General features: G+C 35.4%; 1 protein-coding gene across 2 annotated transcripts in view; it reads left to right on the top strand.

Annotated features, from left to right (window-relative positions):
• Positions 1-20,070, top strand: part of GPC6 (glypican 6) — an 825,524-nt gene that overhangs the window by 227,091 nt on the left and 578,363 nt on the right. The window lies entirely within an intron of this gene.

Genomic DNA, 20,070 nt, shown 5'->3' with positions numbered 1-20,070 from the left:
AAAAAAAAAAAAAAAACATTTCTCTGAATTGATTACATATCCTTCAACAGAATGAGAAAAAAAAAGGAAAGTTGCATATACCTGCAACTCACAAATTTGTCTTTCTGTTAGGAAGGTTTTAAAAGTATATTTCATGATAAAATCTGAGCACTTTCACACGCTAATCTCAGCTGGTGCAGCAATTCTAATGTTCTGAGGAAGAATCTACTGTTCTCAGAAAAATTTATCTAGTGGGTCTCAATAAAATAGAAAATAATCTGCAGAATCTGTTAAGGCTTAGATGAGGCATATTGGATGATAAACATATTGGTGCATTCGGCACCCTTATCACAGACCATGGAGTAAATTATTGTTCAGGTGTTTTAAGTTTTAATTTTTCCTTTTTCTACATGTACTTAGAACTTGGTCATGAAAAGACAGAAGTATGTATGTATGTGTGTATGTATGTGTGTATTGATTATTTATTGTTTAATGCCCCCAGATAATAATAATGATAATACTGGTGACTTCAATTTAAAAGACAAAATTAAGAAGACAGTATTAAAAATGCAGTTTCCCATGGACTGTTTCTGGGATAAGAGAAATGTTTTATTCCCCAAAGTAATAACCAGAATCAAATGATGACGTATTCAATAAAAGGTGTAAAATCCCAGTTTGTTATGTTGTCCAAAAAACCCTTTTTTTTTATAACTCACCCAATAGAGTTTTGTTGTTTACATTTGAGAGGTTTTTTTTTCTCTGTTCTTAAATCTCTCATTTTTACAAACTGTTTTAACATATATCACATTTCATGGTTTATTTGTAAGAAATAAGGACTAGACCTATATCAGTAAAGTGAGTAATTTTCAGTTAATATAGTTTCATTCTTGTTTGCCAGTTTTAGCACCAGAGCTCCTCTGGTGGGACAAAGAAACAACATATCTGAGGAACCTGCAACTAAAATATCAGAGAAGAACACACAGACTAGGCATTGTCACTAACCTGTCCCTGGAAATATTTGTATTCACTCCTAACACAAACAACCTGGGCTCAACAAATGAATGACAAGCATTTCCCCCTTCCCTTCCCTTCCCTTCCCTTCCCTTCCCTTCCCTTCCCTTCCCTTCCCTTCCCCTCCCCTCTGCCCTCTCCTCTCCTCTCCTCTCCTCTCCTCTCCTCTCCTCTCCTCTCCTCTCCTCTCCTCTCCTCTCCTCTCCTCTCCTCTCCTCTCCTCTCCTCTCCTCTCCTCTCCTCTCCTCTCCTCTCCAAATCCACATAAATCTTTTCCTTGAGTAAATCCACACAATATCACTAGATGTGTCATTGTTCAGTTGTTAATGGTGCTCAAAATCTTTTGGCAACAAAGTCATGTTGCCTTTCATGCAAATTAATAATCAGAAACAACACTTTCTGTTACAAGATACCTTTGGCTAACATGGACAGTATTTTAATTCATAGAAGGCAGGAGAGAAAGAAGTTTTAGAAGTAAATTGATAGCTATACTGAAATAGTGTCATCATGCACACAATTTTAAGGCAGAGCTTAAAAAAAAATGCTAAATATTTGGGGATGCCTGTTTTTTGTAGAACACTGTGAGAATACATTTATAAATTACTCTTGTTTATATATAACTTTATATATTTTTAACTTTCTATCTATATAACTTTATATAGATATATATGTATATATATAAAGGATGAATTTGTTAAACTTTTGAATAAAAATAAAATATCTAATGGGAAAAAACAACAACAACAACAAAAACAGGTACTGAGAAACCACAAAACATAAATAACTTCTTTCACAAAATTGCTTTAAGTCAGAATATAAGTCTTAGTATTGCTGCTGGATTCAGTGCCAAAATACCATTGACTTTAACATAAGCAATATCATTAAGAGATTTGCCTTTGGAATCACGTTGTGCCAAGCAGAACTTTTCCTGTAAAGGAAATCGAGGCAAACATAGAGGCTCCTCTAGACCATCACAATCAGAGCTTTTCCTTCTGCTTTCTAATAAGGCATAAAAAAGCTACAAATACAGATAAACTATAGAATAAATGGAAGTAGTACTCTTTAACATTGATCTTAACTATCTTGCTTAACTAACTTGACTAGGTTAATACACTAAAGGAAACCATTGAAAATTATTTATAGTGATACTTCTATGATAAATGGAGGGAAAAAATCTCTTTTTCTGTCTATCTAAATATAACTTCAGATAAATCTCAAGCAATTATTTATATTTCCATTGGATTAGAGTACAGTAACTGCCATCTGCCTTAAAATTATTTCTTTGGGAGGAATGATTTTTTTAATTTTTCCCATGTGTCTTAATTTCCTTTCAGCATTTTCATTTATACAATTTATCCTATATTGTCAAAACAGTGAGTACATCCTTCAGGACCAAAATATAAACATGTCAATACAGTGCTATTTATTGCCATAAATATATTTGCTTTATGGTGTTGTCTCTTTTTTTTTTTTTTTTTGTCATCTACTGAATAGATGAATGAATAGATCTTTGGCCTTCATCATTTCTATCTATACCCTTAGATTACAAGCCAGTTATGAATCACTGTGCCTAGGAAATGTCAGTGGTTTATCAAAGATAAAACTTTCTTTTCTTCTGAGAATATTGAGGTTTGCACGTAAATACTTATGAACTGAAAGAAGATTATATGTAAGTTTCTACCGGCTGTCAATTCTTTGCATTTTTATTGCAAATTTACTCACATTAAATTTTGACACTTAAAATGCTGTATTCTCACTATACCAATATAAATAAATACATGAATGATTACATGATTTTGTAAAAGAGCTTGTGGTGGTTTTACTTGGGTGGGCGGCCGAGCTCCACCACAACCGCTCTCTCACTCCCCTTCCTCAAAGAGGAACGGGGAGAAAATATGATGAAAAGGGCTCAAGGGTTGAGATAAGGACGAGGAGATCGCTCAACAATTATCATGACGGGCAAAACAGACTCAGCATAGGGAGATAGTAAGATTTATTGCCTATTACTAACGAGCTAGAGAAGTGAGAAACAAAGGAAAGAAACCAAAAGCACCTTCCCCCATCCACCCTCTTCCACCTCCTCCCCCCGAGCGGCGCAGGGGAACGAGGGAATGGGGGTTATGGTCAGTATATAGCGCTTCTTCTCCGCTGCTCCTTCTCGGTCACTCTCGTCCCCTGTGCTGTGGGGTCCCTCCCACGGGATGCAGTCCTTGCTGAACTGATCCGGCGTGGGCTGCCCACAGGCAGCAGCTCTCCAAGAACTGCTCCAGATACGGCTCCGTACCACGGGGTCCATCCCTCAGGAGCAAACTGCTCCAGCACGGGTCCCCCACAGGCAGCAGCTCCTGCCAGGTCACCTGCTCCTGCGTGGTCTCCTCTCCATGGGCTGCAGCTCCGGCCTGAAATCTGCTCCGGCGGGGGTCCTCCACAGGCTGCAGCCTCCGTTGGCACCTGCTCCTGCGTGGCCTCCTCCACGGGCTGCAGCGTGGAACCCTGCTCCACTGTGGTACTCCATGGGCTGCAGGGGGACAGCCTGTTTCGCCACGGTCCTCACCACAGGCCACAGGGGACTTCTGCTCCAGTGCCTGGAGCACCTCTCCCCCTTCTTCTTCACTGACCTGCAAGGCTGTTTCTCACTCCTCTCACTCTCCCAGCTGCTGTGAAGCAGCGTTTTTTGTTTGCTTGTGTGTTTGTTTTCTGTGTCTTAAATATGTTCTCATAGATGCACAAACAACATCACTTATTGGCTCAGCTCTGGTCAGTAGTGGGGCCCTTACCAAACATGGGGCAGCTTCTAGATTCTTCTCACAGAAGCTACACCTATGGTCCCCTGGTACCAAAACCTTGCCACATAAACCCACTACAAAGCTGCATCTCAGGAAATATGTATATATATATATATATATATATATATATATTTGTATTTATATGGAATTCTAATTCCAAGTCTCTGCTTTTCTGCTAAGTTTTATATCAGGATTAACATACTTAATTTACATGGAGAAACAAATGGAAAGGAATCTGTTGTCTTACTTTGAGATTTGTTATGAAACTCTGTCAAAATGACAGCACAAACATATCTTCTGTCTTTACTCACCAGGACAAAATTTAGGAGTTGGTAACTAGTGAGCTAACAGGATTTCCAAACTAGGAAGGTTTGGGAACATCAAGGAATGTTTGTGAACTTCTTAAACTGTAGGGAGTTCCCAAAGTTTTTTTTGTTTGTTTGTTTTTTACATTTGAATTTAGGGAGATGTTCTTGCTTGTCTTGTAACTAGCAACTTCTGTGTGAATGGCCTTCGAGAAAAAATGTAATTGAAACCATCCCAGCTTGCACAGACTCCCAAACCGTAATGAAATTAATTCATATTCACCTAAAGTGGTGTATATTCAAGCTGGAATGCCAAGATATGTTTCAAGATGTGTTTCAAGCAGGTATTCTATATATGTTTGTTTCAAAAAATATTTTAAAGTAGAATGAGTAGTCCCCCACTATTTCTTTCCTCTTCTAGCAATATTTTTTCTTTCCTTTTTGATAGCAAGTTTTGCATTTTTGATGTTGAAATTTGAAAATATTTAGAGGCATGTTTTTTCCCACCATTCCTTCCTTCCTTCTTGTTTACCTAACTCCTCCAGCCAGCCAATATTTTTAAGAATCAGGAAAAAAATGCAGTAAATAAACTTTATTTTAAAGTTAAGTGCCCGAAGGAAATATTTTTGAAAAAAAAAAAAAAAAGATAATTTTTAATTAAAAAAATAATTTTAAATACTCATGTACTTTTTATTTTATTTTTTTCCTCAAGGACAGTACAATAACACCAAAAAAAAATCTACATTAAAAACAAATTTCTGAATATTTATAGGAGATGTAATATCAGGAGGTGAACAAGGTAGACTATCGCTTTAATGGACAGCTCATTTTAGTCAGATGTAAAAAAGCTGAAAAAGAATTGGTCTTTTTATTATTTTAACATATTACTTAATTAATTAAAGACTGATCCCAAGAGATTATACAAACTGCTGTCTGGCTTGGTTGGAAACAAATAAAACACTAGCTTTTCTGAAACGTGTCATAAGAAGCAAAATGCATATTGAACTTTTCTGAAACGTGTCATAAGAAGCAAAATGCATATTGAAAATACTTATGCAGAAGAGGTTTCATGAAGGTATAGGTATTGGAAACTTCTAAAAAAAAAATAGTGATATTTTCAATGCGGTAAATTATACCAGTCATCATATCTGCAGATATGATGAATTTAATTCAATAGAAGATGCAGACCAAAAAATTCTCTTTTTCTGTTTGAACTAAACATTAATTTAACTAAAAAAAGAAGCATACTGAGAAGAAAAATATCTTTTTATTTCCTCTCATCACATGATGAAACTGAAAAATATCTTAATTTGTTTTCTGAGTGAAGCATCCTAGGTAAATTTGTCCCTTGAAGGCATTTACAACATAACACACTCAGCATACAAACCTTTGCATCTTGATAAGACTCTGTCCTTACCCCCATTTAACAATAAAAACTCCTGTCTTCATTTCAATTTCTTAGAGCTATAAAATTATGATAATGGAAAAACATTTTTACCTTGCAGCAGTATTTAAGTGTATTATTTTAAAATACTGTATTATGAACTGTAGTGTTTTTACCCACAGCTTTTGTGATGCCCTATATATAGGACCCTATAAATAAGGAAGAGTGTATATATTAAGACCATATATGTGTCATATGTCTGAAGATGTATGTATTTGTATTTGTTACTGTTGTGGAAATAATAATGTCGTTATAAATGTCATTTAGAATCAGAAAAATCAGTCAGTGACATAAAAAGATCTGAATGAGACTGTTTAAACAAATTCCAGTCTTGGATTTTGCTACATATTTCATGTGGAAAAAAAAATAACACCACATTGACTTTTCAGTGTTTTAAAAAAAGGCTAAATTTTTCATGAAGACTTATCTGCTAGCTCTTCTTCAATGCTTTCTCTCCTCTTTTTCACACTCCATATGTTTGATTTGCCACCTGTAAGCAGTTATACAATCTACTTGCTGTTATCCTCTTTTGCATAGGTTTTGGCATGAAAAAATATGCTAATCAACATAACCTTCTTAAAGTTACTGTAGAAACAAGGGTTCTGTGAAAAAAAAAAATCAAGGTATTGCATTCAAAGCATGCAATACTACTCAAAATTTTGAAATTAGAACAGAATTATTAGCTACAGTGTATCTGTTGCAGAGTGGACCTTTAGGAAGGACAACCATTGCTTTTTGGAGATCTGCAATTTTAAAGCTTTCTCTGGGTCTAGAGCATGTAGCCTGACCTTGGATTTTGGTTTATCTAGAGCCATGAATTAAGAAGGTATGAAAGACTTGGAAGGTTTTCTGTTTACAAGTCTGGCTTAGGCAGAAAACTGCTAAAAAAAGGGGGACTAATTTGTAGCCCCAAAGCATGTGGTGTAATCAGGCTCATACCCATATTGCTCTGTCATCTTGAGCAGAAGCTGCCTACCTAATGTTGTGGTTTAACCCAGCCGGCAGCTAAGCACCACACAGCCATTTGCTGACCCTCTCCCCTCCCTCTCTGGAAAGGGAGGAAATCAGGAAAAATCAGGAAAAAATGAAGGCCTGTGGGTTGAGATAGACAGTTTAGTAGGACAGAAAATAATAATGATAATAGCACTACTACTAATAGCGTGTACAAAACAAGTGATGCACAATGCAGTTGCTCACCGGTCCCCAAGCAGCCGGTCCCCCCTCCCCATCAGCCCCCCTATATATTGTTCAGCATGACATCAGATGGTAGGGAATACCCCTTTGGCCAGTTTGGGTCAGCTGTCCTGCGTCTGTCCCCTCCCAGCTCCTGCTGCACCCCTAGCCTGCTCGCTGGCAGGACAGAGCGAGAAGCTGAAAAGTCCTTGGCCTGGTGTAAACACTGCTCTGCAACAATTAAAACATCATTGTGTTATCAAAATTATTTTCATCCTAAATCCCAAACACAGCACCATACCAGCTACTAGGAGGAAAATTTACTCTATCCTAGCTGAAACTAACACGGTAATCGCACACTTCATGTTCTTTGTACTTGATTCTCCTTTGGTCCTAAAATAACATAATGCTGTAGTATTATTGGTAAATTTATTCAGTTCAAAATATAATAGGAGGTTTTGTTCCATCCATTTTTTTTATTATTATTATTTTGTTTTTATTTTTATTTTTTAATTGAGAGCTTATGGCAATTCAAAAAACAATAACAGGGATCTTTCTGGAAAAATGTTGCATTATTTATATCCTCAATTATTAATATTTTGAATTCTCTCTCTGTTTCCGTTACTTTCAGTCCCCTTTCTTGTATTTCATAAGCATTAGGCCTTTGGTTGACAATTTAATTACAGTATCTAAAATCAAACAAACTATCTAAAGGTTGTGATCTGATTAAAAAAAAAAAAAAAAAAGGCTGAGTCACAGTTGAACCTCACATTTATATGAAGTTATGCATTGAGTAAGAAGGTAAGTAAGAAAAATATGACAAGTTTGGATGAGTTTTATTTTTGAGGTCTGTGGTTTCATTCCAACTTGGAAAAGGGAAACTTAGATCAAAATGAAAGATGATCTTAGCTTGAGTGTGTGTGAAACAAAGTTGGCGAACTGTGTTCAGTTCTGAGCAGAAGAATTAAGGTGCAGAAATGATCATGCAATGCTGTGGGAGCATTTAATCAAGCAAGGCATTGGTCAGAGAATGTGATTCCACTTTTTTTCTTTGATCAGTTACACTTTCAACCCTGTGGACATTGTTCACTGTATTACTTCTAATCTTTATCTAATTAATCTGTTCTGATCATATAGCTTCTTTAAAGGAAATTCTGTTAACATTAAGAAATCTGATTTACCAATAAAATAACAGACACAAATTCACCTTGATCATTTTGTACTTTGAATGTTTTTTGTCAGACATATCTTAGATGGTGTGTTGACTCTGAATGATGCCTCAAATTAACATTAAATCTCTGCTTGCTGATTCTCTTTTAGAAGCCTATAATCACAGATCTGTAGCTTGACATCAAGTACACAGTATTTGCCTTTAAAAATGCAGAAAAAAAAATATGAATAGCTTTTAGTGAAGTTAATGGCACCTGGACTATAATTTTCCTCATTATAAAACTATAAATCTCTTTCAAAATCATAAAATACTGTGAGAGCTATTAACTAGTAATATATTGAATTTATTGTGGTTGTGAATCCCTAATTTCTAATTTAGAAAAGCACCGAGAGAAGAGGTTATTTACTTACAGGTGTGCGTATTTTTATACATCTTTTTATAAACCATTCTGACTTTGTTTTTTGTAATCTGAGTCTTTTACAGAATGTGATTTGTTGCCTTATCTCATAAATGCATTATAAGCAGACTTATCTTGATATTTTTCATTACAGAAGTGGCCAAACTCGACTACAAATTTTCAGAAAATGTTTTCAACTGTTTCACAGGAAGAAAGTGTAGTTTTTTGTGCTGTGCATTTAATTACATAAGTAATTCTGTGCAAGTGTTCATCATTTATACATATTATTGGTTTTAGCAACAACTTTCTGGCCTGATTAAATCACCACACCAGAGCCGAGTTCCATCTCCTGTATCTCCTCATGGACCCTAAATCAAACCAGAGGAGGCACACCTTACAGAAATGTGACACAGTAGTGCAGTAACTTAAAGTCATATAGAAATAGAAGGTCTGCTCCTGTGACAGTCTATATAGCTATCAGTGAAGAACCTCCTATAGGTGCTTTACACAGTTTATCAGATAAATTAATGCACTTTTGTTGTTGTTGCTGTTAATTACAGATATAACCTTTACTTGCCAAGAAGACAGATACCTTAGAAAAAATGGAAAAGATAATTTAATGTTGTTCACATATATGGTTTACTAGGTGTACACTTTAAATGAACATTGTCAGTCATTTCTTATAATTAAATTTGTGATATACAAGAAAATAAAATACATGTGACTTCCTTTAGATAGCAAATAATGGTAGTAATCCGGAAAATAATATTGTGAGTTTTATTATGACATTTTCTGTTATTGTTATTACTTTTTAATGACAGATAAAGCAAATAGTATTGACAATTGACTATTATTGACTAGTATCGTCTTTCACTGTCATTAAACAAAAGTAATAAAAGGAGTTTTACAATTATTTTACAGTTTTAGATGTATGCTGGGCAAAGCTAGCAGAGGTTTTTTACAGACTTGACCTAAGTTGGCTTGAAATTTCCATCTGTAATTAGTGTGATACATCTTCCTGTGGCTCCATCCATGCAGCAGTAGCCAAGGAATGCCTTGTTCTGTGTAGTTTCTGAAACAAAGAACCAAGTAAAAAAATGTATTCTAAGTACTCTGATGTAGACAGAAGCCTAAGAATCTTCCTAATACTAACGAGAAATAACCAGAAACAGCCATGATGTTGAAAGTAGTCTTTCTCTCCTTTCTTCCTGGCTCTATCTGCAGAGAATTTCCTGCATAGAAAAAGAATTCCCTTTTAATGATATCTGTCCATATTATGTCAGCTGAAGTGCACAAGTAAACAGGTTATACTGCCTTGTCATCTTTATGGGAAATAACTTGTTTAACCATAACGAAGAAGAATTACTGATTCGTCAAGGAAAATTCAGTGCCTATAAGACTGAGCACAAAATGTTATTTTAATTTAAAAATAAAATAAAGTAAAATAAAATAAAACAAAACAAAAAATAAAATAATAAATAAAATAAAATAAAATAAAATAATAAAAATAAAAAATAAAATAAAATAAAATAGAATAAAATAGAATAGAATAGAATAAATAAAATAAAATAAAATAAAATAAAATAAAATAAAATAAAATAAAATAAAATAAAATAAAATAAAATAAAATAAAATAAAATAAAATAAAATAAAATAAATAAAATAAAATAAAATCTTCTGGATTTAAATGCTTTTATGAAGTCTGTAAAAGTACTTCGGAGTCTTTTTTTTGTTTTTTTCCTTTTCAGTCAAAAATGTCATTTCAAGAATATGATTGCATAACGGAAAACTAGATCTAGACAGGGATTTCTTTTCAAGCTGATCTTTAATCATAAAAGTCAAACCTTTAGCATTAGAACACTGGAAGGGCAAGAAACTCTTACATGCAGTCATTGATTTTGGAGACCCTGAGCCTTGCCACGTATCTCAGGCACTGACAAAACATGCACTGACAAAACGCAGTAGTAGAAAGAGTTAAAAACTTGTTCAGTCTTTAATTGTGGCAAAATTTAATAGAAAAAAAATAAAACAAACAACAACAACAACAAATGTATAGGACTAATGATAAAATCAGATCTCAGACACTACTTGAAACAGTTGAAAGCTGCAGTTGTTGCAGGCTAAGATACTGTCTACTCCTCCTAAAAGCTTTCGTTTTCCTTTTGGCAGAAATTATTGTGCTAGCTGATAACAGCATAGTTGCTGTCAATTATAATGAGTTAAAATTTCTCAGAGCAAAGCTATGTTCAAAAATATTGATTTAAAGAATATTGGAAGCTTTTTTTTTTTTTTTTTTTTTTTCCTGATAGGCTGCAAGACTGCTTGTACTTACAAGTTTGCAGCATCTGAAGTGCAAGGTACATCTGCCTTGTGTCCTCCTCAGGACCTCTTAAAATCAAAGACAATGTCACTACTGCTTTGCCAGGCTCCCTGAATGCAGAGTCCTTCATCCTCTGAAGGACCCTCCACTAATCAAGGTTCAGGATCTTTGAAAAAGGACCAAGGACTTGTTCAACTACTTTGGTTCCAGATTCATTGTATACAGAGAGTGTTAGCCTTAAGAAACATGGGTGCAAGCCCTCTTTAATTGACTATATGTATCATTTGCTGAGCCCATTTTATCTAGGGGTATAACTATAGCCTTTGGATGCACAAGAAAAGGTACAGAACCCTGACAACTTGACCCAAACAAGAAGCATAGAGGATTTCTATCTTCTATCACAGAAATCCTGGAAAATACGTAGATTTTCAAAACCGGCTTGCTCTCAGAAAGCCTTGGGTCTGTAACAGCAAAGAAACCACAGAGCCCTGAATTAAGAAGTCTTCCTGTCTTCCCTACCTCTACTGGAGCAGCACTATTGCCTGAAGCATCCTTAGCCCAAATACTTCCAGGCCCCCAGACACACATACCAGCTGCCTGGTGCCTCGGTTTCTTCACCGAGTTTCTTCAAGGTTCAGCTTGCCGGAAAGAAGGGAGGACCTGGACACCTCAGCCTGTAGCCAGGCTCTTGGAGATCTGTCAGCTGGTTTTTGGAACTAACAGCCTGATAGCAGCAGTGAACAAAGGATTTCAAGGATGTTGGTCTGTCTTGGTGAATCTTGAAATTCCTAAGGAAATAAAATTTATTGAAAATATTTCAGAATTTCCTGCTTATTCATCAAAAGTTTGCCTATCCATGTTTTAATAATAGAGCAAGTGGTCTCGTCCTATAGTTGTCAATATCTATAAAGAATCTTTAGATTCATATTGATAATTAAAAACCTTGTAATTCAGTTTTTTTATTCATACTTTACTGCACATTTTTTTCAGTACAGAGAAGTTATGTTTGTCATATAAGTGAACCAAAACAGCCTAAAAACAGTCAAAGAAAGTCAGTAGGAAAAATATTAGATAAAAGAACTTTCCAGCATCACATTATCAGTGAACATCTGTACCCATACTTCTTCCTCCTGTGTCAGCTGGTATCCCCTGTCACTGAAGAAGTGTCATTTTTGGTAGGAGTGGGAAGAAAAAGGTCTGAGTTCCTAAATTGCATAAGTTTTACTGTGGGAAGTCACAGAACATTCTGTTGTACACGTTTAGGAAAGAAGTAAATATTTATTTCTGTACTTCTGAGTCCATCCTCCTGAAGGAGATGCCACTGGCAATAAGCAGCTTGCAGAAGAAAGGCACCCCTCTACTGAGGTTATCTTCTTCCACCTGACCCATTAGTTAGAGCGGCCGGGAGCAGTTTTTCCCCTGACCCTTGGGAGTCAGCCCTCTCTGACTCACTTTTAGTAAATTTTGATGTGTACCAAGAGACTCTGCAAGCAGGATACACACAACATAAAAGCACATGTTAATCATTTTCTGGTTACTATACATGATGGATAACTAAGAGTAATGACCTACGATGCAAAGCACTAGTATGATCAATGATGAGACACCCAATAACTCTCTGGTGGCTATGCAGTCATCAGTCAGGCAGGGAACGGGCTGATCTTCCTTGTTGCTGGATATCTACCTTCCAGTTTGCCACTTTTTTTTTTTTTTTTTCATGGGTTTTTATACCTTCCCATATTAGGTAGGCTTCTTTTAAATCCTCCAACTCTCAAAATCCTGTCAGTGGTTTTGTTTCCAGTACCTTTCATGGCTTTAGTATTGACTTTGTCATACTGTAACAGTAATTAGATCTGTAAAACTGAGCTGAGTTCACGCAGCCAAGCTGCACCAAACTTAGCTCTCAGACAGTGGAACCTTTGCATGGAGGGTAACAGGATATTATTCGTTGCATGTTCTTGGACTCTCTTGTATTCAGGGATTTCTTTATTAGTTTACTTCTGGCCATATTTCTAGCAGGCTTCTGTGGGCAGAAAAAGGAAAGATTTTTTTGTTGTTTTGTTTTGTTTTCACTTTTAATATTTTTTTCTCCTATGTTATTATTATTAATTTTTATTTTATTTATTTTATTTTAATTTAATTTTTTGTTTGTTTGTTTCCTGTTTTACTGTGTCTGTCTGGGAAGAAGTTAGCTTTCCCTACAACAGCCCATATAGTGCTCTTGTATCTAGAACATCATTGGTATCACACCAATGTTCTGGCTATTGGTGAGCAGTGCTGACACAGCATATAAGCTGTCTCCCAAGGCCAGTAGGCTGGGGATGGACAAGAGGTAGGGAGAGGACATCACCAGGACATATGACTTAAACTGACCAAAGAACACAAGATACCATTACATACCATATGACATTACACCCAGCAATAAAAGCTGAGAAGGAGGAAGGGGGCACTCTTGGTCTTCCCAAAGGAACTGCTACCTGTATTGAGGCTCTACTTCCCAAGACATGGCTGAACATCACTTGGTGATGGGTTACAGAGAATAATTGTTTTCTCATTTTGCTTCTGAGCAGCCTTTGCATTTTATTTTACTTTTACTTTAAGCTGTTCCTTATTTCAACCCATGTCCCTTTTTTTCATCATATTTATCACCCCTTTTTTTGAGGAGGGGGAATGAGAGAGCAGTATGTTGGACCTTACCTGTCTATCAGTGTGAAACCACCTATAAAGTCAAAAACACACAAACACGGAAAATTACTTCGCTTTTTGCCTTGCAACTTTTGCCATAGTTAGGTTAATACTTAGGATCTGGAAGGGACAGAAAAAAAAAAAGACAGACAAATGACAGAGCTTCTGGCCCTGTACTTTGATGGGTAGACCTTGAGCAACTACAATAAAAGGTCTCTGAGGTCTTTATAAGTTTTAGTTTCCATTTTTATACCTTCTTTTCCTTAAGCAATTAAGGAAAGTGAAAGTTAAAAGGCTTAGCTGAGTTCTGTGATTAGGCTGATGAGTATCTCAGTTTATGGCAGAAACACCAAAGTCTTATCACCAAAATGCCCAATACTGCCTTCATATTAAGATCAGCATGACATATATTGTAGTTGTCTTTGTGAACTGTTTCTACAACTGACATTGCAGGAAAGTGTGTCATTACAAACCAAAAGACAGGAAGATAAGTTTATCTGTTTAATGTTAGCATGAAAAGGTTTCTTTAGGCTGACTGAAGCTATGTGAATGAGGGAAGAGCACTGTGGTTAAGGACTCTTAAACTGATGTTGCTAAGTTTAGTATTTTAGAAACATGGATTTTATATATGACAATACAGTGATCAGCAAGGGATCTGCATGTCTTTAAAGTATTCTTGACAGTGCAATCAAATGTCATGATTGTAGTTCACGCAACTTTAACTTTTGTTGCATGTATATTACTAATGGGGTAACCATTAAGGATTTGTTTTGGGCTTGTCCTTAAGGATTCATTTTGTCAGTATAGCCTATCCAGTTAAGCTCAGGCAATGGACTCCACTCTGTCCTATTGTCATATTTCTATGGGTACTTGAACTAAGCAGTGTAAATCTGTCTGGATACATCACATGCTGCAATTACATCTTTGGATTTCAGTGTTATATGACACATTGATCAAAATGTTTATAATTACATGATTGTGGACAGTGTTATCATAGAATCAGAGTATGGTTTGGGTTGGAAGGGACCTTAAAGATCATCTAATTCCAACCCCTCTGACATGGGCAGGGACACCTTCCACTAGACCAGGTTGCTCAAAGCCCCAACCAGCTTGGCCTTGCACACTTCCAGGGATGGGGCATCCACAGTTTCTCTGGGCAACCTATAACTGGGCATCCTGCTAATAACTAAATTGTCCTGAGAGCAGCTGAAATACAAAATATGCTTTCACTGTGTTTTGTGATCATAGTGAAGTAATGCATTGCTGGTATTCTCTTTCTCACTATAATGCTGTATAAGATATTTCTGATATTATGGTAGGGGACATAACAAATAGCAAAAGTTGGTTGATGGGGAGGGGAAGTTGGCCACTATTCCCGGGTGGAAACAAACTTTGAAGTCAGAAAATTGCAGCCATCTAGCCAGTGAGATGATGAAACTATACGGTACCGAATCACAGCCTTATGGTTTGCTTTCCACAACGCACTGAGCAAAATGCCAGTAATACACCCCCCAGGAGGTAACTAAAGATTCTTCTCACAAACTGTGCTAACAAAAACCAATTGTCTGGCTGTCTATACTTGGAAAATAAAATGAACCTGAGTGTTAGAGTAGTGATACTGCTTCTAGTAGTTTAGTTAGGAAGGCTCTAGGGATTTCTCTTTCTTTAGCATCTGTGTAGTCCTAGTCTGAACAGGTTTGCCTTGGCCTCTGCTTCTGTAACTTATTACTGAGTGCTTCCCAAGGACTACAGGGTCAGGGCTTCTTGTAAATGAATGTTCCCTGTGGGACCCATAATGAAGAGACTGTTAACTAATTATTGGTCTGTTTGGAAGGCATTCATTTTTTAATTGACCTGAAAGCACTCAAGGAACAAAAGGAATCTGAGGAAAGATTATTTGGGTACAGGGAAAACAAATGAGTCATTCTTCTTCATAGAGTAGTTGCACTGGTTTATTGGAATCCACTGGACATGCAAGTTTTGCAAGTTCAGCGTTCCAGTGATTAAAATTAGGGGAGTGATGTCTGACGACTTGATCTGTATGTTACAGACAGTTTTTGCTCCCTTCCTTCAGCTGTCATTATCTCTGTAAAAATTGCTCCAATCATCACTTGTCAGGCCAACATTACAAAGGAATTAATTTAAATCATAATCTGTTTCCTTTTAGTTTAAGTAGGAAAGTTCAATTCTGTGTCTTGAATGTCAGGTGGAATTTTACAGAGGCTGCTTGCAGGCTGTTATACCCCACAGAGAAGATAATTACAAATTCAGAAGAAGCCTTAGGTCTTTTGGTTAGAGATCAGATTTTGTCCAACAAAATGATATTTTCATTTTCACAATTTGAATAGTGGCTGAGGTGATGAAATTCATGTTTCTAATTTAGTTAAATAATTTAATGCAGAAAATATGACACTGCTGTTTAGTATTTTTTTAGTTAAAGTTGATTGTGAGTTAAATTGTTCTACAGCAGCATTTTCTATTCACGTGTTTGAGTGGCAGATTGATGAAAGTGTTGGGGAAAACTAGTTTTCCATAATAGAAACTTAATAATGCAATCATAAAAAGTTCTCCAGTGCTCCAGATTTTACCAGTAAAGCACTTAAGAAACTGCAAACTTTGAAAAGCAGGTGTTCAGAAACATACTTGCCAATGCAGAAAAAGATCTAAATCTCAAAAGAGTGGGCAAGGGTTAAAGCTGAATGAGAGTTTGGTTTGGTTTTTATTCTATTAAGCATTTAAAAAGTAATTTTAAAAATGTAGAAAATATGGTGGAAAATATTAATGTAGAAGCAAATCTGTTCCAGAGAGCTGAGAGATTAGAAGCTCTGAAGTGTATAGTAAATTACACTACCTTGTCCATGAAAGACTGAATATAAGCAGGTCTGAAGCAGATCTGTAAAGACAGATATTTATAATTTTAAAGAACATGGTTAATGAGGAAGCCCAATAACATTAATCTAATTAGCAGTATGAAGGATGAAAACCTTCAATTCAAAAAAGCTTCTTTAATTCCTTTAGGCTCTGTTGATACCTACAGAGTGTCCAAGTTTGAAAGCACACCTTGAATTCACACTTTTTTTTTATTAGCATTTATTCATTGTTGGATTCATGAAGCAGTATGGTCACTGTAAGTTTCAGTTCTCACCAGTCATAGAGTTCATCCAACCATTCTGTAGAAAGACGAAAATCATAAATATATATATATATATATGAAATTACGATTAGCATAGAAACTATAAAATATTGGCTACCTCAGAAAGAAGTGTTACTGAAATTGTTAAACATGCAATGTGACCTCCTCCTTCCCCCTCCCCCCCCAAATAAATAAATAAATAAATAAATAAAAATCTGACACTGTAAACATTTTATACAGTTATGCTTCCATTTCTAATATTGTAACCAGCAATTGCATCAGGTATTTAGGAAATTTGGTGGTAAGATTGTTAAGGGTAGTGTTATATTCCATAGGGTTTACTCTGTTCCTTCAAATTCCATCTTCTCCAAATAGATACCACATTTAAATCAGTTCTGGCATTTTTATACATATCAGAAACATTTATTCAGCTTGAGACTTGTAAATTGCAATTTTTTAAAAACTCTTGTGTAGCATGTTTTGGGGACACGAAACTAAACTATCTGAATTTAAAAAAAAAATCTATAAACTGTTTTTATCACACTTCAAAGCAACATGCTAGCCAAATTACCAAGTTCACCTGCAAAATTGACCAATTTGGATCATATGAAGGCAGATGTGAGATTACAGTTGTAATAAAAATGAAATACTAGTGGCTGATAACATAGGTTACAAAAGGAGGTATGTAGGTCAGTATCTTCAGATGAAAATGGTCGTTAGAAGAGTTAGTGTAGGTTGCTGGGAACTGCTGAGTTAATACTTGTTTAATCTGGCAAAATGCTGGTAACCACATTCTGTCAAATTTGTCTGTGGAGACACCATTTACCACAAGGAAAAATTAGTCAGTTATATCCAATGACAATTGTAGCATAAAAATCTTTGCTAAAATTAGCACATGCATATGTATCACTTGGAGTTTCCCAGGCAAGAATTTGTACATAAACTGTGATCATACTTTTAGCCTGCAAAATACATAAGGTGTGTAAATACACAAATCAGTGATTAAACTCTTTTCTAAGTGACAAAATACAAATGTTATAAAACACAAATGGTAAATGATCCTGTTCAAGGAAATAGAGAAAGCCCAATCAAATAAAGCCTGCAGATTTATTTCCAGTTCAAGCAGTCTGTTCTGTCACAGATTTGCACAAAATAAGGGAAAAATCCAAAATAAAGTGCATACCTCTTAAAACAAACAAACAAACAAACCAAAAATTACTTTTCTTTGGAGAAAATCATGACCTTTTTTATTTTTCTAATGATCGAGTGAATGATTTGTCCATTCTAACACAAATTGGAGGTTTAATAAGAACAAACACGAAATAACTACTGTTAAAAAGCACATTAATATTACGCATACAGAAAGGATTGTTTGTCAGAGTTTCCACTCACCATTCCTGGGAAACATCCCAAGGTTTGGACCGAATTGTGAGTCTTTGGAGTCTGCAGCCACTCATGCTCAGTACAAATATGATAGAGCTTATGAGCCTCAATTTTCAAAGCCTTCATCTTTGCTAAGTGCACCTGAACCTCTCAAGCTGATAGGTCAACACTCCACCGCCACAGGGCAAAGGAAAATATTTTTGCTGTATCTGTAACCTGACCTGAGCCTCCAGTGTAGGAAATTGGAGGAAGAAAAAGATGATCTTGAAACAAAATATGAAGAGCAGCATGACATTTTTCATTATTAGTTCTTTCCATGAAAATGCAGGGAGAGGAAATAAAAATGTTTTGTTTTGTTTTGTTTTTTTAAAAAAAAGCTGATTATAAATTAGCAATCTGTTTGTAATGAAGATGTTAGTACACATGATTTAGGAAAACACGTTGTTAGGAGATCAAAGCAATGAGGTGATATAGAAGCTGTGAGCATTTATTTAATTAGGAGTTTCACATTTCATCAGCTAACAGACTCATGAATAAATGAATATCTGTTGAATTAAATTTTTTTAAAAAATGAAAATATATGTACAGGTATAAAAAATAAGTACAGTAGAAATCTGAATGAATTTGTAGCAGCTAAGCTGGATTTTAGAGTAAATTGGGAAGTAGTTTTTTCAGTAAAGAAAAAAGAACATAAATAAATAAGCAAGAAGAAAATTAATATTGCTACAAAATTGACTCTCATACTGTGTTCAATATACTTGAATGTGTCATAATATTCAGCATGACATAAGAACTTAAAAACCTAGACCCACGGCTGTTACTCAGTAAACACAGTGCCTTGATGAATAACATCAATAACATTAGTTCACTTGATAGTCCGGCAGTTCTGAAAAACAAAGAAAACTATACGGAAAAAAAAAAAGTGAAATAGAGGAAATAAAATTTAATTTTATTAAAATTCATGACATCAATAGCACTAAAGGATATTGTCATTATAGAAAGTGTAAACTACCACTGTGACTGAAAGTGGGAGAGTAGGTCTCCCCAGTGCTTTCCAATAAAGAAAAGAACCTGGGTTTTTGCAGGAAGGGGTTTTCAGATGTATGGATAAGATATATATTTTTTTATTTCATCAAGCACACAGCACTGCTTCTAAAGACACAGTATTTCAACTTTTCTTGTATTTGTGACACCTAATAACTCAGAACATCGCTGTTACTAAAACAAGGCTTATTGTATCTTAATATGGTACCTGTTCAGTCGCATGTCACCTGTTGAGTAGTTTCTGTTTAATGTGATAGCAACGCAGAGTGTAAAGTGAGCATTTTTTTGCCACTGTCATTTATGTTTGACAGCATCTGGCTCACTGGTCTCTTCATGTGTTGTTTCTGGCTTAGATGTGTGATCTTGAGAATGGAAAAGAATTAACTTACTGCACTGGTAAGGCATAGCAGACATAGGAAAGAATCCTTACAATATTTTGATGATCATGGGGTATTTCTTCTCCCATGTTTTTGACATTGTTTTATATAATGGTGTTTTTGTAAATGATTGGTACTTACAGGTAGTACTGCAGAACAGTAACTGATAATAATGAAATGATCCTTCCTGAAGATGTATAGCCATGAGATTTTAAAAAAGTCTTGAAGCTGCTAAAAGAAAAGTCATAGCATTATAGTTCATATATTATAAGTTATTGCAGAAAAAAAAAAAAAAAGTGAGGGTAGATGGATCAGGGTTGAGGAATGACTAAGCTTCAAATCAAAAGACTTCATTCAAAAACTAAACTAAATTAAAAAAAATGAATAAAGTGAGGGCATACTCAAGACAATGTTTATTCTAAGCATGTACAAACCTCTTTTTGATGCTGTTTTCAAAATGATGCAGTAGCTAAATGTATTACACCCCTGGGAAGTATAAACCTCAGGGCCTGATTCTCCTCACTACATAATAAGAATGGTGAAAAGAGTCTTAAAGTAGGTATAAATTGCATTTAAATCTTCTTTATGGCTCAGCAGTGGTACAAAGGGACCTTGATATAAATGAGAATCAGGTCCCCCATATTTATTTAACCCTTGGGCTCTGTATATCATTTTATTTGCGCTTTTAAGAGATTTGCAGAGGGATTTTTAATCAGGATTCAGTGTACAGAAAACTAAATGTTTTCATTGCTTTACAAGTAACTTTAATCATAGAGTCAGATCATTCTTTTTATTTCTCAAGAGGGAATGGCAGAATTTCTTACCTTCACACAAACTGAACTAAATGTTTCTGACACCCTAC

The sequence above is a fragment of the Anser cygnoides genome, chromosome 1, assembly GCF_040182565.1.
Source record: "Anser cygnoides isolate HZ-2024a breed goose chromosome 1, Taihu_goose_T2T_genome, whole genome shotgun sequence".
NCBI lineage: Eukaryota > Metazoa > Chordata > Aves > Anseriformes > Anatidae > Anser > Anser cygnoides.
The sequence above is the reverse complement of the archived record's forward strand: the minus strand, read 5'-3'. Positions and strand labels throughout refer to the sequence as shown.